This window comes from Antechinus flavipes, chromosome 2, assembly GCF_016432865.1.
Source record: "Antechinus flavipes isolate AdamAnt ecotype Samford, QLD, Australia chromosome 2, AdamAnt_v2, whole genome shotgun sequence".
Lineage (NCBI taxonomy): Eukaryota > Metazoa > Chordata > Mammalia > Dasyuromorphia > Dasyuridae > Antechinus > Antechinus flavipes.
Window position 1 is genome coordinate 247343131 of NC_067399.1, and position 24323 is coordinate 247367453.

Here is a 24323-nt window from a genome sequence, read left to right on the forward strand (position 1 = left end):
TTCTTTCAAACTTGAAGAGCAAATCCTTTTCTGAGAGGCCTCAGTGCCATCAGCAATGAAAAGAGCCAAACTCCTTCCTTTCTTATTTTAGAGTATGTATGATTCCTGGGATTTGATTTGAACATTCTGCTCCAACCCCACCCCCCTAGCACTTCATTCATTGGGATCTCAGTAATTTGGAATTGCCAAAGATTGGGATAGGACCCAATGAAACAAATGAGGGCATGATCTGGAGTGGCTGTTACTTAGGAATGTGTGCAAAGAAATGATTTGCAAAAACTTTCAAAGCTATCTTAATAGTTTGTAAACAATGTTCTAATGACAAACACTCATTGAAGCTCTTACTAGATTTTCTAAAACTCTTCTGTCAGTTTGTTCTTGGTTGTTTGTCCTTCCTTCTCAAAAAGGACAAAAAGGACATATATTAGAGTTGAATTACAGTGTGTTTGACTGTGGCTGAACAGACCAATATGAGCTTGGAAAGTTGTGACACAGCTTGGACACAAATAGTCCCTAAGAACATTTGGGGTGGCTTCTCTAACTTTGTGCATCTCACATTTCTTCTTAGCTAAATGCACTTCTGCTTTGCTCATAGAGCACAGCACCTTCCCTGATGAGGGCACACCATGCTGGGTGATCCTGTGCCAGTGTCTCCCATATCATGCAATCAATTGAGAGGCTTTGAGAGTGTTCTTAAATCGTTTTTTTTTTTTTTCAGACTACTTTGTGAGTGCTCCCTATGCATGAATTCTCCATAAAATAATCTTTTTGGCAAGCTTACATTTGGCATTCAAACAGTGTGGCCAATCCGACAGAGTTGTGCTCTTTGCAGTAGAGTTGGAATGCTTGGTGGTTTAGTTCCAGAAAGGACCTCAGTGTCTGGCATCTTAACCTGCCAGGTGATCTCTCAAAGCTTCCTAAGACAATTCAGATGGAAGTCATTCATTTCCCACTGTGGTGCTGGCATACCATCCACAACATGAAGTCAGCACAACGGCTGTTTGGTAGTCCGTCCAATACCCCTTCTCTCCCAGAACTTCCTTTGGAACCTCCCAAATACTGAGCTAGTTCTGGCAATACGTGTCAGTTTCAGTATCAGTGTGGACTTCCAAGAGAAGTAAATTTATCCACAGCATTCAAAATGTCTCCATTTGTGGTACCTGATGCTTGCACATATGGATGGTGTGGTCCTCACTAATGGAGGGCCTGTGTTTTCTTGATGTCAGTTATTAGGCCAAAATGAGCACAAGCAGCAGAGAATCAATCCGTGCTTTGTTGCATCTCAGCTTCGGAGGCTGCATTGAATGCACAGCCATCTGCACCAATCGTGCACCAACACCCCTCCACTTAGTTTTGGCTTGCGGCTTTTTGCAGTTGAAGAATTTGCCATCAATGCAGTAGCTGACTTTGACTCTATGTTTGTCCTCTTTGAAGGCATTTGACAGCTTGGCTAAAACACATGCTAAAAAAAAGCATACAACATTGTTTCACTCCATCGGTGACTAGGAAAGCCTGGGCAAACGTTGTCATGACATCGACATATACTGATGAACTTCTCTGGACAAATTTTGACATAATTTTCCATAAGTTCTCTAGACTGACAGTGTCAAAGGCCTTGGTCAGATCTGTTCTGCTCCTGGCATTTCTCCTAGAGTTCTCAGGTAGTAAACATCATATCAACTGTTCCTTGACCCCTCTGAAGCTACTCAAGTAGCTCCCAAGTACATGAACTTTTTCCAGGTGTAGGATAACTATAAAAAAAGGATTTTGGCAAGACTCTTTCCAGCAATATCTAAGAGAGAGATCTCCTTCCTCTCCTCTCTCTTCCCCCATGATTGTCATAGAACTATCTATTCTCCTTACTTTTATAAAGACAGAAAATGGAGGCATCCTTGAACTCCTGAGGCATAATTTTCTCTTGCCATATAATCTGGAAAATTTCATTCAGCTTTTATATGAACAATCGGGGGACCCCCCCCTCTTTGTAAATATCAGGTGAAATAGAATCAGCACCAGGTGCTTTGCCACATGAAAGTAGCCTAATAGTCCTCAAAACCTTTTCTTCAGTTGGAACTTTAGCTAGGGAGTGATTGATTTCAACCTGAGGTAAACAGTCAATAGCTTCAGCATTGATTGATGATGTTCCATTGAGAACACAATGGAAGTATTCAGAGACTGTAATCAGGATGGCACCATCAGCACTGAATAGGTGAAATGCACCATAGGTCTTTCACCCATAAATGGCTTTCAGTGCATCATAAAAACTGAATTTCATCTGCCTTCTTACTGAGCCAAGAATCCTGCATCTCTCAAATTTCAATGGTACTTTACTTTTAATGGAATTGAGGACTACCTTCTAAGAGATGGATTTAGCTGCTTCTGAATTTCTCCATCATTTTCATCAAACCCAGTCTTGATGTTTGTGAGTGTTTTGACCCAGATGGGCAAATGTAATACTATACGCCAAATGAAAGCTACCCACTCCTTTTTTGCTCTGCTGTTGCCAATTGTGTGTTGGCTCAACTTACCCCAAGTTAGCAACAAGCTGTTCCCTCTCAGAGATATACCCTAATCTGTTGACTTTAATTCTTCTAGTAGTCGTCTTGCCTTGGGACCGTTGGTGAATGCAAATATTCAGCTTGGAGAGGATAAGTCTATAATCAGTCCAGCACTTTGTGCCATACATTATCTTTGTCACTCTCACATCCTTTCTTTCTCTTCTTACAATTATGTAGTCTATTAAGTACCAATGTGGGCCTATGCATGAAGTTTTGTTGTGTTTAGGTAAATGGAAGACAGTGTTGGTGATGAGAAAGTAATGAAATGTCTGTCTTCAATGATCACTGCTCTTTCTGTTTCTAATTCCATTCTTCCCAAGGACTCCTTGCCATGTCTGGTAGTCTGATCCTACTCTAGCATTAAAGTCACTCAGAATTATAAGCTTGTTCTCTTTTGGCACATTGATGATAAGGTCTTCACAAAATTTTTCTTTAATCTCATCAGAGTTTGTCATAGTAGGAGCATAGGAACTGATGATGGTAGCATGGTGTTTTCCTGCAAGTGTCAATCGCATTGTCATGAATCTGAAATTCATTTCATTTTGGAAGGCATATAAACTTATTTCCTAGATTAATTTTGATTGCAAAATCTACACAAGCTTCCCACTGATCTTTCAGTATGGCCAGTTCAAAAAAATATGTATCCAATTCCTATTTCAGTAAGCTGGCTTTCATTTACCAACCTTGTTTCACTCAGGGCTGCTATTTGGCTGTGATAACTGTTGAGTTCTCTCGCAACTAAGACAAATCAGGTCTACTGGGTTTTGTGTTGTCTATAAGTGTGCATACATGTACCAATGATAAATGGAATCAACTTTGCAGAAGTTTTTAAACATTTTTGGTGTTTCAACTGCATGGTAGAATCCCTGCCTGCCATAGTAATTAGGCCAGGGTTGGGTAAACAGACAATTTTTAGGGCACCTTTTCTAGCTCCTTCCTCACAAATTGAGCTGAGCAGTGCGATCCTTAAAAGGCTGCTCAGACACCCAAGGGGGCTGCTGAATCCTACTGCTACTTCCAATGAGACCACCCTATGTCCTGGGCTACCTGTATGTTGGGTCATTACTATTGCTCCAAGTGCATCAACACCTGCTCTCAAATTTCAATGGTACTTTGCTTTTAATGGAATTGAGTACTACCTTCTAAGAGTTGGATTTAGCTGCTTCTGAATTTCTCCATCATTTTCATCAAACCAGTCTTGGTTTGTGCATTTCACATTTCTTCTTAGCTAAATGCACTTCTGCTGTGCTCATACAGCATAGCACCTTCCCTGATGAGGGCACACCATGTTGGGTGATCCTGTGCCAGTGTCTCCCATATCATGCAATCATGTATCAGTGTATACTCCCCCATCACCAGAGGGCTTTGAGGGTAGAAATGGCAAAATATTATGGTGATCCTTTTGATTTGTGCCTAAGTTGCATTTAAGTGAGGCAGAGTTGCATGAAGTTGTCAGCCTCCTTCTCTCTTCTAGAGTCATCACTGTCCAGTGGCAGGAGAGAGTTAAGGTGACTGGTGACAACGCGAGATGCAGAGGATGATCTTGGCGTCTGTGGTGTCTGAAGAAGTTCCAGGCGCTCCCCAACACCTGCTTGACCTGCCTTCCTGGACATTGGAACAAATTGTTCTCATCCTCCCATTCTGCCAGTGGAAGTCTGTATATGCTTGGGGTAGACACCCCCTGACTCACCACACAGTTACTTTCAACCTGGTTTAGCCCAAGGGTGTGGCCACTGTGCATGCTACAACTTCTTGGAGCCATAGTGAAAGGTGGGTCAGGTGGATACTGCAGGTGGAAGGCAGCCCTGAAAAGGGCAGGGCAGCCTTCCCCCACAGAAGTACTATTCTTTCCTGATACCTTTAATTTGTTTATAGAGGTTTTGTTTCAGCATGTATTTAAATAATGGAACTGTGTTTCTCTTTTTTTAAAAAAATTATAATTTGGGCTTTTCCCAAATTCATAATAGTTCCCCACTTTTATTCTGAATCTGTGATGTTTTACCACACTTTATATTTTTTTCTTGTGCATTGTATTTGTAGGCTCAAAGATCTAGAGTGAAAAGGGACCTCAGTTGCCATCTAGTCCAGTCTTCTCACTTTACAGATAAGAAAACTGACCAAGGTCACAGAGACAATAAATGCCAGAAGTGGGATTGGGAAATAGTTCTTCTATACCTAAAATCGGTTTTCTATACTAAAAACTGCAACGTAAGGATTCAGATCTTTGCAAATAACTGAACTTTGTCTTACTTAAAAAAAAAAAAAGAAATCATCACATGACCTAAAACATAGTAGCAAAGTTTTCTCTGGGAAGACATTATTCATTTGATCTGTCACCCATTACATAGGCCTTGGAGAAGTTATAAAAGAGCAAGGATTAGAATTTGACTAGTCCTTGGGGGAAAAAATACTCCCTTAATTACAATCCAGAGGACACCAAGGGAAACAGTAGAAGAAAAGAAAGATGGTTCCATTTGTCCCTGATGGTTTTTTTTTTAATCTGTTCGCAAATATTTAAAATTAATTATTGAATTTAATTTTGTTAATGGATTTACCTAGTAAAAAAAATTATATAACATTCAAGAGGCAGGCTTATAGATCTAGAGTTGGAGAAAAACTTAGATTTCCTATATAGTATAACCATTTCATCTTTGTAGAGGAAGCTAAGACCCAAGGAAGTTAAATGCTTATTATTTCAAGTTCTCACAAACTAGAAAGCCAAGATTTGAAACCAGGTCTTCTGACTACAAATCCAGTGCTGTATCCAAGAATTTTGATGTTAGAAGCAGCACAACTCATTCTATGTTCCTGATGAGAATGTAGAATTTCAGACTTTTTTTTTTAACAAATAAATTTTTTATTATTTTAGAATTTTATTTTTATTGGTTTTATTAAACCAACGATTGAAGCAACCAAGTCTGGTGGTATGTACAGTGTTTCATGTCCATAGTCCTTGGCCTCTGGAAAGAAAGGAAGGAGATGCATTTTTCATGTTTTCTTCAGGGCCAAGTTGATTATTAAAATTATACAATATTCCATTTATCTGGGGGTGGCTGGGTATGGAAGATTTCTATTTCTATTTCTTTGTTGAAATTACTGGCTATATTGTTTTCCTGGTTCTGTTTACTTTATTCTCTTTAGTCCCTCTATCCTACCATTCTTTTCTTCATATTCATTATTTCATATAGCCCTATTATATTCATACATCAATTTCTTTCTTTCTTAATCAGTGGATAATCACTTTGGTTCCAGTTTCATATGTGAATGTTTTGGTGTATATGGGACCATCCTTTTTCCTTGCTTTTTCTTCCTTCTCTTTCACATGTGTTTTATTCTTAGTTTCAGTTTCTCCTTAGACTTTCTGGACTTTTATCTGATTATATCTGGACTATAAAATAATGTTATTTTAGGCAAATTATGACATTCATGGATTGGTTTTACCTAGTTTAAAAAATGGGGCAATAAAAATTGAGCCCCTGCCCAAGTTACAGAGATAGTGTAAGTGGATAGCTACGCAAAGCCCAGGTCCACCCCTACTATGAGGACCAGGAATGGAGTCGAGTACCTGGGCCTAGCCAAGCCAAACTCCTCCTTGGCTTGGTGATCCAGAGGTGAAAGATTTAGAACCATTTACTAGTCTGTCCAGAATGTGCTACTAGGGTTTCAGGAAAGGGTTGCCATTGCTTGACCTACAGAATCATCCCGTAACTTCACCACATGCCCTAAAACAGAGTAGCAAAGTTTTCCCTGGGAAGACATTATTCATTTGGTTTGTTACCCATTACATAGGCCTTGGAGAAGTTATAGAAGAGAAAGGGCAAGAGTTTGGTTGGCCCCTTGGGGGAAAAATACACTTTTAATTATAACCCAGAGGACACCACGGGAAACAATAGAAGGAAAGAAAGATGCTTCCATTTGTACCTGATGGTTTTGTTTTTTTATCTGTTTGCAAATGTTCAAGTAGAATGGTTTGAAACCCAGCCGTGTCGTTGCTTACGCCCACACACACAGAGCTGCAGTGGTGCAGACACTCTCACAGGCAAACCATATTACCAGCCCCAGCCATGAAACCTCTTCCCAGACTAGTGCAGGCTGGAGATCTCCCCCTCCTGAGTCCCCTCCCCACCTCCACCAGGACCAGTAGCCCCTTTCCAAATTCCTCCTTCAAATGTCAATAATCAGATTGCTTAAAGACGGGAAGGCAGCAGGAGCAGCCAAGCCAGTTCTAAGAAGAGCAATGAGGATGCTGTTCCTCCAGATTTACCGGGTTTCAGGAGAACACAGGATCCCCCCACCTGCTTGGGGATTGACCACTTAAAGGTGAGAGAAGACTTTGTGATTTCTTTGGGCTGCACAGGGCTGAGGAAATGCCATCCACCCCTGAGGCAAGGGATCTTAATCATTGTGTCTATTGCCTACAGAGTGATTATATCAAACAAGCATGATGGAAGGTTTCCTCCCAAACACAGCATCTAGAACACAATCCCCCACTTAGGTAGTTGTGAGTTCCTTTTAACTAGTGGGGTGGGGTGTGTGTGTGTGTGTGTGTGTATGGGTGTGCACGGGTGTGCATGGGTGTGTATGTATATATATATATTCCCCCCCACCCCCCACCCGTTTTTGCTATTTAATTCAGACTGCTTAACTTTAAATGCTGGATTAAGGTATAATTTTGCTCTTAGCTCAACCTGTTGATTACAGGTTGTTGGCTAAGAGGTTAACTCTTTCCTTTTATGTAAACTCCATTGTTTGGGCACTAAGAAAGAACTTTTTCTATCTGAAAAATATCTTTTCCTAGTGACCCTAGGGAATGATAACAATAAACAGCCAGATAGGGACATCCACAGCCTATACATTAAGGAGATTTCTTCTGAGCAGGAATCAACAAAATTTAAAATAGACATATCAGACTTGGAAATCAAGCTATAGAATTCTGTGTCTGATTCAACATGCAGAGATATTTGAGGAGAAAAATTAATGAAGAGCCTATGTGGTTAGCAACTTCTCAGGCCAGAAAAAACAAATAATTTTATTGCCTTCACAGGAAAGATGTCTATGGTTTTCAGGGCACCCAGGTTTATAGACAGGTCTCTGGGAAGATTCAGCCCTTTAAATGAGGAAGAAAGAGACTAACTCGGAAACAATCAGATAAAAGTCTCCTAAATTCTGTGCTGTCATAGGATGAATCAGTTGGCATGCTTCTATTTTTAGAGTTTGAAAGATGTGCTGCCACATTTTGTCGGGCCTTAATTGGTGCCACAGACTTGTTTGCATTCACGTGTTCGGTAGGAAGAGTGTCGATCAGAACTTCACGTATCTAAAATATCTAGTTGTCCAGAATGTCATCCCAGACCCAATCCGGTTTGCTAATGTTGCCTTTCAGTTCCTCAGGGCTCTCCACGAATCTCTTACTCTACCCCAACTGGGATTTTTGGCCCCTAGCCAGAGATTTGTACTTGGCTCTGTTTGTTTGTTTGTTTCCTCAGAAGGAAAAACTGCATGTTTTGAAATCAGAAAAGAGAATTGTAATGAGAAATCATGGCTTTTGGGTAACTGTGCTGTTGCAGGAAAGAGGAGTGGGGCTTCCTAACCTCCAGACTGGACTTATTTTTTATGAAATTGATTTCATAATCGTGGAACAGGTTCCAGTGGAGTTTGGATAAAGTGTGGTTTTTGAGAAGGAACAGATTCTGTTTCTGGGATTGAACTGATATCCTGGCTGAAACTGCGCATAATTACTCTGGAAAGCTTGTTGTCCATATTTCTGAGCAGACACTGTAAATCTCAGCAGCAATTTCAGAGGGAGTGTTATAATATGTGTGGAGCCTTTTGTTCAGAGGTGATAATAGGAGATGACAGCTAGTTCAAGTAGGAGGGTAATAATAAGTAATGCAGGACAAAGTACTTGTGTTAGAACAGTTGTTTTGTAGGAAACCTGTAACATGTTCCACAGCAATAGGAAAATACAATACTATATTTACAAATTAGAATAGGCCTCTAGAAATCCCCAGCTCTCTGATACTTTGAAAAATTCTTCCTCTATTCTATAGTAGATAAAAGGCTAGATTTAGAATCAGGAACACCTGGATTCAGATTTTCTCTCTGACACTTATTAGCTGTTTGACTCTGGGAAGTCACTTCACTGAAAAATGAGGTAAATTGCTAGTTTTTATATAGCACTTTCAGGTGTGCAAAGTGCTTAACAAACGTTAGGATTTTGGGAGGTGGGTGCTATTATTATATCCCCTTTTCAGTTTAAGAAACTATGGTAAATGTGCTCAAGGCCACACAGCTAATAAATATCTGAAGGTGAATTTAAACTCAAGTCTTCTTGACTCCAGATACAGGACTCCACATATGTGCCACCTCCATCACAGGATTGTCTTGAGGCTCAAAGGAGATAACATGTAAGCAGTTTAATGAAGTGATAGTGATAGCTGATTATAAACTTGAGCTATTATAATAACTATTTCTATTGTACCATGTCTCATGTCTCTCATGTCTTCCCTCTCTCCCCAACACTGATAATTGTTGAGCTTACTTATTAAACCCTATCTAAAGTCTTTAATTTCTTAAATTGACTCAGATGGTATTTTTTCGTAGTCTGTGATGTTATGATTGGAGGCATAGTTTCCAGGGCCACAGAGTCACAAAATATCACAGGTGGAAAAAAACCTGAGGTCATCTAGTCCAGTTCCCCTCATTTCACAAAGTAAGGTCCAGAAAAGGCATCAGAAGTTAACAGCTTCTTCTGAAGTTCTTAAAGCAAGATCCATGTGCCCTCAGGAGCAAAGTGCCAATATCAGTGTTTTTCTGATGAGCTTGGAACTCTAGGTCAGAGCCCTCCCTGAATCAACTGTAGAGCTTTGGGGTTTGTGAACCAGTTTCCTCAGAGTAACACTGAGTTTTATCCTTCTTTTATGTACTCTGAGACTGAGAAATAAGTCAGGATGTTAGATCAGGTGCTTGCCTCAGCACTGTGTCTTGGGGCCTTTAGGTCTCCATCCTTTGCTGATTAGAGGAGGTGGGGGGGGGGGGGGAAGAGGGGAGGTAATGGAGGAGGGAGACAATTTAGCCGGGGCTAAGGTAAAACTAGGCCTGCACCTGGGTTTGTAAACCTTTCCTCTCCCCACATCCCCTTCCATAGACAAAACCTCTAGTAATCCCAGTAACTTCTGGTTTTCTTGTGTATCCCAGAGGGTCATTTTACACTGATTCCTTTATGCCTGGGTGTGGGTGTGGCTGGATTTCACCGATCTTTTCTTCCTTTAGAAAGCTTTCCGTGGCCACCACCAGCTACCCTGACTCACTGCACTTGTTGCCTTACCATTCATTAAGGACTTGCCTTGGGTCAGCTTTTACATAATTGTTTGACTGTAGGTAGGGGATTGCGCTTAAACTAGATTATATATTAAGGTCAGGTCCTATGCCTTGGGCTCCTTTGTATTCCCATAGGGCCTAGTTAGTGCCTATAATATAGTAGAATTTGATAGGTGTTAGAGGAAAGAATGAGTGATCCCCCTGGTTTGTAAGTTTTTCCTGGACTCTAAATTTCTGTAAAATATGCACATAACTTTAGTTAGATTTTGCCCCGTGTAGAATCAGAGCAGTAATTAGGGCATAGTGACTGGGTTTTGCCCCTGGGCACTGAAATTTAAAAGGCACTGACAGAATTTATATTTCTTTGACAGTGTAAAGATCCTGGAGCTTAGCCTGCAGATAGCAAGAATAATTAATTGTAATAGGAAGTCTCCAATGTTCCGCTTCTTTCTTTGCCTTCTCCACAGTCTATATCCTAGTATGTCCAGCACAGGGAACCACAATTATTGCAGATCAGGAAACTGAGTCTTAGGTCGGTTAAGTGAGTTGCCTATATTTGTAAAACTAATCAGTCTCAGAGCCTGGATTTGATCCAGGTTTAATGATACTATGCTACATTCCCTTTAAGAGAACTGGGAGGAAACTAAGGATATTTCACTTGTAAAAGAACAAACTTTGGAGAAATATGACTGCTGTTGTCAAGTATTTGAATGAATGTTCTGAAGAACTATTTGGGAAAAGCATTGGTTTTGCTGGGCCACAGAAGGCAGGACTAGACATAATGAGTGGAAGTTATAGGAAAATGGAATTTGGTTCAAGGTGATTCAAATCTCCATAGCTATTAGAGATGACCACCATTGGAATGGTTTGTCTCAATCAATCAGCAAGCATTTATTACGCTACTAATATGTGTTGGGCACCGGGAAATACAAGATAGTTTTTTTTATTTTTTATTTTTATTTTTTATGTACCTGAAGCGGTCTTTCTTTCTTTCTTTCTTTCTTTCTTTCTTTCTTTCTTTCTTTCTTTCTTTCAATTACAGCTTTTTATTGACAGAACACATGCCTGGGTAATTTTTTACAACATGATCCCTTGCACTCACTTCTGTTCCGACTTTTCCCCTCCCTCCTTTCACCCCCTCCCCAAGATGGCAAGCAGTCCTATACATGTTAAATATGTCACAGAATATCCTAGATACAATATATGTGTGCAGAACCGAACAGCTCTCTTGTTGCACAGGGAGAATTGGATTCAGAAGGTATAAATAACCCCGGGGAAAAAAAAAACAAAAATGCAAACAGTTTACATTCATTTCCCAGTGTTCTTTCTTTGGATGTAGCTGCTTCTGTCCATCATTGATCAATTGAAATTGAGTTAGGTCTCTTTGTCAAAGAAATCCACTTCCATAGAATACATCCTCATACAGTATCATTGTTGAGGTATATAATGATCTTCTGGTTCTGCTCATTTCACTCAGCATCAGTTCATGTAAGTCTCTCCAAGCCTCTCTGTATTCATCCTGCTAGTCATTTCTTACAGAACAATAATGGGAATATAAGATAGTAAGAAAATGGGTTCTATTTCCTTACATTCTCTCCTAGTGGGGACTTTGCCCATCAGAGAGGCCTTCAAGGGAAGACTGGATAAACAGTTACAGAAGATCAGTAGTTCTCAGAGTCCATAAAACTGAAGGGAAGTGATTTGTTGAGCTAAGCTAAGTGTTCTAGAGAGGATATTGCTGGTTCTCCCTGCTTAGAGCTGGCAGAACCTCAGAGGCTTCCTCATTTTACAGACGATGAAACAGAGGCTCATGGAAATAAAGTGATTCACCCAGAGTCAATCTGGCTCAAAAGACCTGAAGTGAAATTTATACCCAAGTTTTCCTTTTTTCCAAGTCTAGAGCTGATGAAGGATTCCTTTTCCAGGTGAAGGCTGAATGGATGATGCAGGAAGTTCCTTCTGCTTCTGAGATACTGTGTGTGCATCTATGAACACTTGTGATCTCAGCTCAACTTCAAGGCTCTGATCCCTTATCCTCCCAAGACCTGGTTAAGGAATGTGTATTGTTTGGAAAGGAATTAAAAACCCCTTTTGATTTTCAAAACCAATTTCAGCCTCTTCCTTCCGGGGCTAGATCCAGGAGCCAAAGTTTCCTTGTACATTTCTTCCTTTAAATGAGTAAGCCAGTAGTAATGCCAGAACAGCCCCCAGATTTCACAGATGTGTTCCCAAGAAGGCCACCTCAGAACCAGCTGCTGGCAACGGCTTGCGCTAATTGGCTGTATAATATGCTGCCAATCATTGAGGAAGTTCTGTAAAGGGCTCCACCATTACCCAAAGGGCTGTCTATGCTTGGGCACCAGGTCACAAAGGATGGAGAGGGAACCCTCCGTCCTCAACCCCGCCTTCCCTCCATACCTCTTCCCTCATTGACTTCCCATTGTTTTCCCTGGGGTCTGGGGTGAGGGCAGGCGCTATCTCTTCTCATCTGCCTCAGGTTGCCCAGAAATGAGCATTTTTGTGGTTTTTAAAAATTTTTTTATCCTTTTCAGCTTTTACATTCTGAGAGAAGCCTTGGAAACGCCACTACTGTTTACATCAACACACATGCTCCTTACCACAGGAAGTGCAACCTCACGTTTGCTGTGATAAGTGCTTGGCTTACTTTGACCAAAAGAGGAACAGATTTTAAACAGATTAAAAAACATAGACCCTAGCCAACCCAAAATCTTTCAACTCAGGTCACAATTTATTTGGGGATTCCATCAGGCCCTCAGGTCTAGAGATAAGGAGTTTCAGACAGGGCAATTTAAAGTAGGATTAGAATATTAGTGGCAGTTAGTTGTGAGGATAATCCTTGTGAAAAGTGAATAATTAATCCTAGGGAACCAGGATATAATCTGATTATTTATTGCTAGATCAATAGAGGCCACTGGGTGCTTCAATTCTTACTCCAGGAATGTGGTCGATACTCATCTAGCATGGGTAGGCTTTTAAACACTTTCACTCTGCAAGAGAAATAAGGTAAACACCCCAGAAAAATACACAATAATAACTCTCTAACAAAATATCACACCCTCTGCTCCAGTCAAATTGGGTCTTATTCTTTCCCAACACACTGCTTTTTCCTGACCTCAGAGTTTTGCTCAACTATTCCAGATGCTTCCTTCCCTTCTTTATTGAATTACTATTCATTCTTCAAAATAAAGCACAATCACCATCTCTAGGAAATTTCCCTTCATTTTTTCCTTCCACTCCCTATAAAAATCTTTCAAAAGAGACAATGCTTAACCCTGGGGTTTTGTTGCATTGTAATAATTTGTGTATGTCATGTTGCCTACTAGAGTGTAAATTCCTAGAGGACAAAGGCCCAACTGGTTTAGTGCAATGATGCTCTGCTCATAAATATTTTTAAGTTTTTGTTGAATGAACACTTCAAAAAAAAGAGTATAACTAGCAACTTGTACAGCAAGTTCAGTAGAGGCTTCAGGTATACGCAATGATCAACCATTTGGCTATTTGTTTTTTCACCAGATAAGCTTTATTTTCTCTTGGCAGGTGTAGGCTTATGAGTATATGGGGGCAGGGAGGAAAATGGATCACATGAGTAAAGAGAATGCAGGGGAGACTATATGGTTCTGTCTGTGTATGGAGTTTTATGCATGTTTTTGAGTGTTGCGTAAGAAATGTTTATGGGGCTATGTGCATAAATGTATGGGCATACCTGTGATTGAATATTTTGTTTTTATAAATAGAAGTCTTTTTATCCTTGAGAGTAAAAATGGCTTCTTTTTGGTCTTCTGGCCATAGCAAAATACCTGGCATAAGGTAGGTACATAGTCAGTATTTGTTGACAGACTGGTTGATTGAAGCATTGATATTTTGCCCTTCTCCTTGACCTTAGAGAATAGCATCTCCATCTACCATTCTTGTCCATCTTCCTGGCTTTAGGAGAGGCAAACATTTGTTATCAGCAGCTGCCTTATGAGTGCTTCCACCAGTACAGACTGCCAAGTACTTCCCCACAACCCTTCCCCCCTAAAAAAAGAAAAAAAGGAATGGAAAAGATAAGACTGGATAACAATTTCTTTAAGAACCAGGGTTTAATTTTCTTTAAACATATATAATTTCTGTTTGATCTTGAGAAGATGGACTTATTTTCATTGGTGATAATGACTGGGAGAGAAAAATTTGGAAGGGGCATTGGTATTATTCCATGTTACAGAATTTGGTCCAGGGTTCATGTGGTAAAGTGGCTAAGTGGTCTGGACACTGTCCAGGCTACCAACAGACTTCCAGGATCAGATGGGAAGGCTGAACAAATGTGATAAATTATAACAATCAGCCCCAGAACAGAATTTGCAGAAGGTGAGTCAGCAGCCTCTAAGAGAATCACAGTATCCTAGGTTTCTTCAGCCTAAAGCTGCTCGGATGTCTGGAGGGAGGGAAGAAGGGAAGAAGAAAGGGAGGAAGGAGAGAGGAAAGAAGAGAAGAAGGCGGGGAGAGAGGAGGGAGGGAGAGAAAGAGAGAGGGGAGAGAGAGAGAGAAAGAGAGAGAGAAGGAGGCAAAGACTGAAACAGGGACAGTGAGTCAGAGAGAAGAATAAAGATACAGATAGATACAGAGATCTAGAAACCTGACTCATATTTGCTAGAGTTTAGTTGTCATGAAGACCCTTTAGAGGAAAGAACCAGAAAGAAACCAAACTAAATATAGCCTAAGCCACTATTTTATATTTCCATAGTCCATTTTTTCTTTTCTTTTTTTCCTTAAAATGTGTTTGAGACATCTCTTAGCTTCCCTTAAAACAACCTTCTCCACATCTTCTCACAAAAACAATTAAATAAAATGTCCTAATAAAATGATTTTGAACTGATATTTGTCACTTTCATTTATTGTTTGCTAATAGAAAAGATGGGTAAGTGCTTTAATTATAATAACTTGGAAGTAATACTGTCCACTGGATTTGATCTGATTCTATAATCCTTTTCTCAATGAAGCTGAAAGCACTTTTTAAAAAAATAGCCATCACATGTATTTTACTGATTTTATTAACATTCATTTGTGTATTTAACTTTTTGTCACTTACATTTCCTAATATATATCATCCCTCTTGTGCCTCTTCTCAGAGAGCCATCCCTTATAACAAAGATTTAAAAAGTGAAAAAAAAACAACCTAAGCAAAACATGGAAAAAGACTAATGTAATGTCTCAAACCTAAAATCTCCTTCCTCTACAAAGAAGTTGGAGAAGCGTCCTGAATATATGTGATCTCATTTGTTCTCATAGCATCCCTGCAGTCAGGTGTGGCGGATTGTTATTCCAGTTTGGGGAAGTTATAATCAACACAAATTCACAGAATAAGTTATCTATGCTCTTCAATGGATATATGATCTCACTGATATGATTAGTTCCTGCATTGGGATGGATCTCAACTCATCCATGCCTTCATATTTTGTGCTATTTTTATCATTGTACTCTTAAAGAACCTTCTTAGAAGTATTATCTGATAGCAGCTTTCCTTGGGGTCTTTTAAAATTTCATTAGTCACTGCTAGACCTAAACTACACCTATGTTATCCCTTGCTCTTGCTATAGCTTCATTCTTTTTTTTTTTTTTTAATTTTAATAGCTTTTTATTTACAAGTTATATGCACGGGTAATTTTTCAGCCTTGACAGTTGCAAATCCTTTTGTTCCAATTTTCCCCTCCTTCCCCCCACTCCCTCCCCCAGGTGGCAGGATGACCAATACATGTTAAATATATTAGAGTATAAATTAAATACAAAATAAGTATACATGTCCAAACCATCATTTTGCTGTACAAAAAGAATCGGACTCCAAAATATTGTACAATTAGCCTGTGAAGGAAATAAAAAATTCAGGCGGGCAAAAATATAGGGATTGGGAATTCTATGTAATGGTTCTCCCAGAGTTCTTTCACTGGGTGTAGCTGGTTCAGTTCATTACTGCTCCATTGGAACTAATTTGGTTCATCTCATTGCTGAAGATGGCCAGGTCCATCAGAACTGATCATCATATATTATTGTTGTTGAAGTATATAATGATCTCCTGGTCCTGTATAGATTCATTCTTATCTCCTTACTAACAAACCTCTTTTTCTAATCAATCCTTTCTTCAATAATATCCCTATGCCATTTTTGGTCAGCAATAAATATGCTGTGGCTTGTTTCCATGATAAGGTTCTTCAATTTTCTTTTGGATCACCTGTAATGTTTTATTTTTATTATTTGAGAGACTGCACTGTTCCAAGATTATGACTGTAAAGCATTACTAGGAAAACATTTGTATTTAAATAAAAAGATAAGCAGTTGCTGTGGGGGGTGGGAAATGGTCATTAAAAACATTACAGTTTCCTAAATGTAATTTAGTCTGCTCTGTTCCTCTTAATCCTGGGCCCAACTTGTCCATCTGCAGAGATTGTTTAACCAATTGAATATGATAGGGTAGGCAGCAACCTTTTTTTAGGCAATTACCTTTATTTTTATAGATTGTTTTTTTCTTTTGAGAAATAATAAATAACAGTAAGGAAGCCTTGCATTGTTCTAGAGCTTGATTGAAAGGCCTTGTACTATAGTGGAAAACAGAATACGCTCAACTCGAGGTCAGGCTAGCCATGGATTTGGATCTTGATATTGACTATTGCTAGTTGCATGAACCTATGCAAATCATTTAACTTGTCTGAGATACAGTTTATTTATCTGTAAAATTCAGAAAATGATGCCTGGAGGATAACCTTATGGTTATGAGGCTAAGTGAGATAATGCATGTAAAATGTTTTGCAAACCCTAAAACATTTTATAAATATCATTTATAAATATTAAGGCAATATATTATACAATGCATTATAATAACATGTAATATACATTGTATTATACTTATGTATAATAAACATTAACTAGTAAAAGACATCCTCCCAGTGGAGCTTTAGGCAGTATGCCTTTCCTAATTTTGTACTTCTATTTGAGTTAGAAGAAACTGGTGGGCCATTTAAGAAAAAATTTTCAAACATCTACTCTTGAAAACTCTATACTAGGTTTTGGGAATACAAAGCTCCCTCTCCTACAAAGTGACCTTTTGTCAAAGAGTTTATAATTTACTGGGGTGGGGGAGGTAGGGAACCATGGCATATAAATAAATAAATGTAATACAAGCAAAACCGAAGGTAGTGAAGATAAAAACAACTTGGGAGACCAGTGAAGTTGTTACAGAGGAGACTGCTTTTGAATTGAGGCACAGAGTTGGAGGGCGTGTTGGCTTATAGAAATGTATAAGGCAGGAAATAAGTTAAGTTTTGAGAAAAGTTAGTGATTTACTTTGGCTGACACACGGGTGAAAGGGACTAGTATAGAATGAGGCTGGAAAAATAGATGTGAGTAATATTGTGGAGGCCCCAAAGTGCCAGGCTAAGGAGTTGGGATTTTATCCTTTAGACAGTAAGAAGCCACTGAAGGTTTTGAGGTAGGATACTGATATGTGATCTCTGCCTTTGGATGATTATTTTGGTTCTTGTGTAGAGGATGGATTACAGTTTAACCAGCTGATGTGAACATAACTAAGGAGAATTGAATTAGGGAAGGTAGGTCTCCAAGCAAAGAAAAGTAGTTTGATGGAAAATAATGTTTGGAAAGATGAAGAAACTGTTTAGCTACAGAAAGTAAGGGAGGAGAAAGTGGCAAACATGCTTCTGAGGCCAGAAAGCTGTTTGACCTAGAAAATGGTGGTACCCTTAACAGAAATAAGAAAGTCTGAAAGGGAAGATAATGATTTCCATACTGAATGCATCAAATTTTAGTTTCCAGTAAGCAGTTGACAATGTGCAAATATATTTAGCAGAGTTTTAGGTTGCCATAAAGATCTAGAAATTACTTGCATGGATTCCAAGAGGAAAAATTTAGAGAAAGAAAATAGTATTTCTCAAAATATATATTAACCAAATAAAAAAATAGCAGATTAATGAACTTAATATGCAACTAAAAGTAGAAAATTGACAAATGCACCCAAAATAAGCAAAAAAGAAGCTTTGGAAACTAAACAAGAAATCAGTAAGTTGGAAATCAAGAAGAATATATAATTGATAAAACAGAAAGCTGTTTCTTTGAAAAGATTAAAAAATTGATAAACTTTTAGCTAATCTTAAAAATAAGAGAACAAAATCAGATCATCAAATTGGGAAAAAAAGAACAATGTACAAAGTGATACTGGTTTCCTTGCTATTTCTCACCCAGGATATTTCATCTCCTTTGTGTGCATTTTCACTGACGGTCTTCTATGCCTGAAATTTTCCCACTATGCATCATTGCCTCTTGTCTGACTTCCTTCAAATCTCAGTGAAAATCCCATCTTCTGAAAGAAACCTTTCTTGATTCCCTTTAATATGGGTACCTTTAACTTGAGGTGATCTCCAGTTATGCAGTATATGCCTTGTTTATGCATAATCATTTCATTGTGTTGTTGCAAATAAAACCCCTGAGAGATATTATCAGGTAATTAATAATCAATTCTAGGTTAACCAATAATTAATGGTTTCTCTCAGTAACCAAAAACCTTAAATCAGGTATGTGCCTTTGAACAGGGAATTCTTTGAAACTTATTCTTGATTGGTGGATATTTGATAAGGAGGCCAGATTAAAGTCTTCAACTTCTCCTGAGAATATAACTTTCTCATGATACTCAACAAAAGATCCATTTGATCCAGAGTTAGCTTTTGTTTTAAGTGAATAAAAAGGAAGGATCCCTTCAGCTATGTAAAGGGCTGAAACTCTTGAGTTGATGCACTGAGGTTGGTTCGAGCACTTAATGCTAACTACTGATTGGACAATACTCTATAAGCATATGCTTGGAAAATGGCCCTTCCCATTATCCTGTGCTGGCTCGATAATTGGTGTATACAGAGAATTGTAGGAGAGACTAAGAGGTGGAGTAAGACTAGCCAGGGTCACTTTGGTGCTAAATGAGGAAGAAGGAAGGTTGCAGAGATTCTGCTTCCATCCAATTCAATCCTACCTCTAAAGACCAAGAATAAAGATGGAAGACTTTTGCTTATCCTGACTCTGGCTGATTCTAAGGTATCCAGGGTGCTAACAAGGTCATTACACAGATAGATGACTTGGGCTTAATTAACTTACTTTTTATGGAGTGAGGTCTTAAAAATAGGAGGAAAAAGATGGATCACAAATTAATAATTAGTTATTAATATTAATCTCTCAGTCTCTCTCATTATTAAATTGTGAGCTCCTTGAACTCAGAAACAATATTTGCTTTTCTTTGGATTCTTGTGTTTAACATGTAGCAGCCTCTTAAGAAATGCTTGTTGATTGATTGATAAGAGGTAGCATGTTAGTTGAGCTTTGAATGCAGTTAGGTATTCCAAAAATCAGAAAAGTAAAGACAGTTACATTTCAGGAATGAGGGACAGCCTGTGCAAAGGCACGGAAAAAATCATATAACGTGATATGTATATGAGGTAAGCTTGTTTGGCTTGTTAGTAGAGTTGATAAAAGAAAGTAATTTGAACAAGGCTTAAAAGTTAGGCTGATATCCAGATTGTAAAAGACTTTGAATGCCAAAAAGAGTTTATCTTGGAAGCAAAAAGATATGGGCAACATTTGGAGGCTTTTGAGTAGGGAAGTGATGTGATCTGACCTATGTTTTAAGAAAATCACTTTCGAAGCTTTCACGGAAGATAGAAGAGAGAGGAGACTAATATTACAAGGCTATTGCAGTTGTCCAGAGAAGAAGTAACTGAGAGATTCTGAATTAAAGTGTTGGCCATGTGAATGGAAAGAAGATATTGGATATTAGAGATGATATGGAGGTGGAGTTAAACAAGACTTGGTAGCTAATTGAAAAGATATGGGGTAAGGGAGAGTGAAAAGTTGGTAATAACTCCTATGATATAGAATGACTAAAAAGCTGACCAGAACAGAAATACAAAAGTTAGAATCCATGGAGGGAATTTGTAGAGAAAGATAATTTCTGTTTTGGACAAACTGATTTCAAATTGACTGTGAGGGATCTGGTTGGAAATGTCAAATAGACAGTTGGTGATTTCCTGGAAACGGGAGCTCATGAGAGAGACTAGAACTGGTTGTGTACATCTGGGTGTCATCTGAATAGAGATGATAATTGAAGCTATAGGAGCTAAAGAGATCACTGAGAGAAAAGAAGATGGCATTGGATAGAACCTTGAGGAACACTCATAGTTAGGGAGTGGTCCACAGAGAGATGATCAACTTCAAAGGAAGGTGAGAGGAGTGATTAGATGAGTGAACCAAGAGAGAGCAATTTCATGAATACCCAGAAAGAGAGGATATTCAGGAGGACAGGGTGATCTGCAATGTCTGGTACTTCAAAGAAGTCAAGAAGAATGAGAATTTAGACAAGGTCATTGGTTATGGCAAAAATAATAGGAATATGAAATGATGGGTAAGTTTGGAGGAACAGTTTCAGTTGATCCGAAGTTATAAATGTGTCTAAAGTTATAAACAGTAACTTTTGAAGTTTTCTTTTACTTCTTAAATCTGTGTTTTATTTTCTGATATATGCCATCCTCTCCCAACATATTTGTATTGAACTCATTGAGGATCAAATGATTTAGAGGAGCTTATCAGACTCTTCACAGATTTTCTCTACATGTTCATTCTCTCCAATTGGCATTGAGTATAATTATCTTTGGAGTTTTGTTGTATATGTTTATCAGGAGCACTGCAAGACAAGATGATCAGGTGTCTCATTGATGAGGTTTAGGTTTTGAGGTTCCCTTTTGTCAGGGAACCAAATGATGAGGTATAGATTTAGGGAACCAAAATGAGATTAGGGTTCCTGGTGGTCAGGGAGTTAAATGATAAAGTCTAGTAGCAGGTTCAGGACTCAGGGAACCAAATGGAAAGGTTTGGCTCCCTTACATCCCCTTGGGATTCAGCACAAGGGTAGGGAATTTTGGGGAACCTCTTTCTGGTGGTGCAGAGATTCTCTATAAAGGAATTTACAATCCTGAAAAGGCTAGACTGATAAAAGAGGTTTATTATAGGTACTGGGAAGTAAAGTAGTGGAGGAGTAAAGTTTAGAGAACTCCTGACAGAGAGGCATAAAGTCTCGTTAGGGAAATAGGTGAGGATAAAGAGAGGGTAGCACTGGAAGAGAATGTTATTCCAGTGGGCAGAGGCTTGCTATGCTAGGAAGAGAGATTCCTTGGCATCTTAGGTCCTCTGCAGTTGCAGTTTTTATAAGCCTTGGCTATAAGCTAAAGGGGGCTGGTAGGGGCTAGTGGGTGGAGTTCCAAGTTGGCTCTTTTTATTTACAAGCTGGATTTCAGGTTGAGTTGAATTTGAATAGAATTGAATGAGTCTCTTTAATTCAATAGGATTGGTATCTCCAGCTCTGAAATAAACCAGTCCCACCTAAGTTACAGAATGAAGCTGCTTGTCTTCAGGTGGGGTCCCCACAGTGGCAGGATTCAAGGAGAATTTGTCCTTCAAGGAGTTTTAGAGTTTCAGGGTCCCTTCTTCATCATGAAAAAAATGTTTCTTCTTGTCTTTGGGTGCAACTGTGAAAGCAACTCAGCCAATTCTTTAAGGAGAACCTGTGATTTATTTGCTTTCTAAATCTACCTTTCTTTTGTCTTCAAATGTTATTATTTATCACAAGGATAGGGGATATATAGGGACCAGAATTGTGGCTACATTGATAATGGGTACTCCTGGGTGAAGAAGCTCCTATTAATGTAAACTGGCACTTTCTCTGTAATTTATAGTGCCTAGACAGTTGCCTTGGGTAATGAGACGGTAAATAACTTGCATAGGGTTTCATACTAGTATGTGTCAGAGGTTTAAATCAAGCTCCAGCTAACTGAGGAGCCAGCTCTCTAGCTATGTTGTCATTGCCTTTCCTATCATAAGTATATAATGCAGTTGAGTTCTTCTAAAAGAATGTCAGTTGAGTGGTTATTAGACAAAGATGATTTCAGTTAAAATTTGTAGATGCTCTGAAAACCCTGCAGATTTTAGCACCATTTGCCTTCTTTCAAAGGAGACTACTCAGGATTGAAGGCCATCCCAATTTTGTATTTGTTTCATGGGTTGCCAAGACCAGAGAATTTGCTGCCTTGTATTCAGCCTACTGATGACTCATCCTACAGTCATCTCAATTGGTCCTTGAACTGAAGACTCAGACTGAAAATTGAAGTCTTTCCAGCAAGGTATATTTTATCAGAGCGTAGGGTCTGCTAGCATATGGGAACAGAAAGAAATAAGCATTTATTAAGTATCTGCTATATGCAAAGCAGTGTGCTCAAAACTTATCTCATTTGATGTTGCAGCATTGCTGGAAGGTAGGTACTATTACCCTCCCCACATGAGAGTGGAGGAAACGAAGGCAGACAGCGTCTAAGTGACTTGCTCAGGATCACCGAAGTGGGAGTATCTGAGGCTAGGTTTGAACTTGGTACTTAAATCTTCCATGCCCAGTGCCACAAGAAGAAACATTTTTTTCATGATGAAGAAGGGACCCTGAAACTCCAAAACTCCTTGAAGGACAAATTCTCCTTGAATCCTGCCACTGTGGGGACCCCACCTGAAGACAAGCAGCTTCATTCTGTAACTTAGGTGGGACTGATTTATTTCAGAGCTGGAGAATAACCTTCAAGAACCCGTTACTGTGAGGCACGATGTAGGATTCGGAGAAGGACGTGCTTATGTGCGGTCTGGTGTGAAAGATCTGGAACTTCTTTAGCGTAGGAAACTCCTAGTGTGAGAAGTTCCTTCCCCAACAGAGCTTATGTTTGCTTATAGCAGTAGATAAACCCTAAGGAGCTGCATCTAGGGGACATTTAAAGGTTAAAAGACTTCCCTAACGACCCCTAGCAACTAAGCATTGGATATGGAATTTTAACACAGATTTTCCTGATTCCAAAGTACTATTCCTTACTTTATGCACAGTTTAAAAACTATGACACATCTCCCTTTCAACTCTTGACTCTATTGAGTCTTTGACTACTCATAGAACATTGGAGCTCAAAGAAACCCTTGAGATCATCTTACCCAGCTATCTGGATATCCAGCACAGAAGAGGAAACATTATAGTACAAAATTATTTAGAATCCTAAGTTGAGGCTAATGGCTTCCTGACCTGATGAAGCTCATTTGCAGAACTTAAATTCACTCAGAAGACACTTGCATAGCCCAGTGGCATGAATATTGTAACTGGAATTAGAACATTAAGTTTGAAATCCAGTCTAACCCTTAAGAATTGTGCAACCATCATGAAATTACTTAACTATGTCTAAACCTCAGTTTCTATGACAGGAAAATGGGGGTAGTAATCATTGTATAGTCTAGTTTGTAGAGTTATTGTGGAGAAAGCATTACAAAATGCAAGTGATAATAAATTACATAATGTTATTATTATTATTGAGAGAGAGCATTGTATAGTATATAGTCAAACTTAAACTGGGTATGAATCTCACTTCTTACATAATGGCTGATTGATTCTGGCAAGTCCTTATTTCTATGTAAATGCCTAAGTCTATAAGTTGCATTGAGAGAGGAAGTTTCCTCTTGGGAATTCCTGTAGTAAGGAAACTATAAGTCAAGTCTCTATCATCATGTTGATGAGGAGGAAGAAGTATATATGAGAGATACTGTTCCATAGGGTGCCAAGTATAGGAGTCAATAGGTCCCAAGCTGTTATCAAGATATCAGGATCTTTGACTTAGAGCTGGAAAAGGACCTTAATAGTAATCTAATCCAACCCCTTTATTTTACATGTAGCACAAACTCTGGAGCTACCTTTCCAAATTCCCATTTGCACTGGATGGCACATCCCCAGAATGTGGCTGCCAGTTCCCCCTCAGGGTTCTCTGGAGCCCTTATCAGCTGGTTGTGTCTCTCTAATGATCTTCTCCCCAAGCTCCAGCTGGTGTACTTCCCCCCACTGATTATCAGTTCATATCAGTTAATTATTCAGAGTTAATTGGGGATATTTACTAGAGTGGCCTCAAACTTAGAATATGTTAGGCAGAGGGGTAGCTCAAAATTCAGGGCTGATGGATGTCCCTTTCTCCCCTCAAAAAATACTCACAAAGTTTCCCTTAAGCCTGGGACAGTAGTCTTCTGGGCTCCTTGTCCAGGCCTAGAGTTTTATTTGAGCAGGGTGTCTAGTTTATCCTCAGCTCCCAGTGTAGACACTACTACTAGTCACCACTAGTTCAGGAAACACCACTAGGATACTACTGAGAAATCCAAATTGTCTGATTCTTTAAATTTCATAAGGTTCTTGTTTGGTCAAGGGAACAAGGAAGAGATAGAGGTTCTATTCCTCCTCCCTCTATGCAGTTCTGTCTCTCAAGAGCATGGCTGGAATTTCTTTCTCCTCTAAACTTCAGGACACTCAAATAATGTAAATTAATTTAATGCCATTAATCGATC

General features: G+C 39.0%; 1 protein-coding gene across 1 annotated transcript in view; it reads left to right on the plus strand.

Moving 5' to 3' along the window:
* Positions 1 to 6594: 6594 nt before the first annotated feature.
* Positions 6595 to 24323, plus strand: part of ZNF831 (zinc finger protein 831) — an 88035-nt gene continuing 70306 nt past the window's right edge. The window contains exon 1 of the mRNA XM_051976669.1: positions 6595 to 6878. The gene's annotated coding sequence lies outside the window, so the exon portion shown is untranslated. The remainder of the gene's footprint in view (positions 6879 to 24323) is intronic.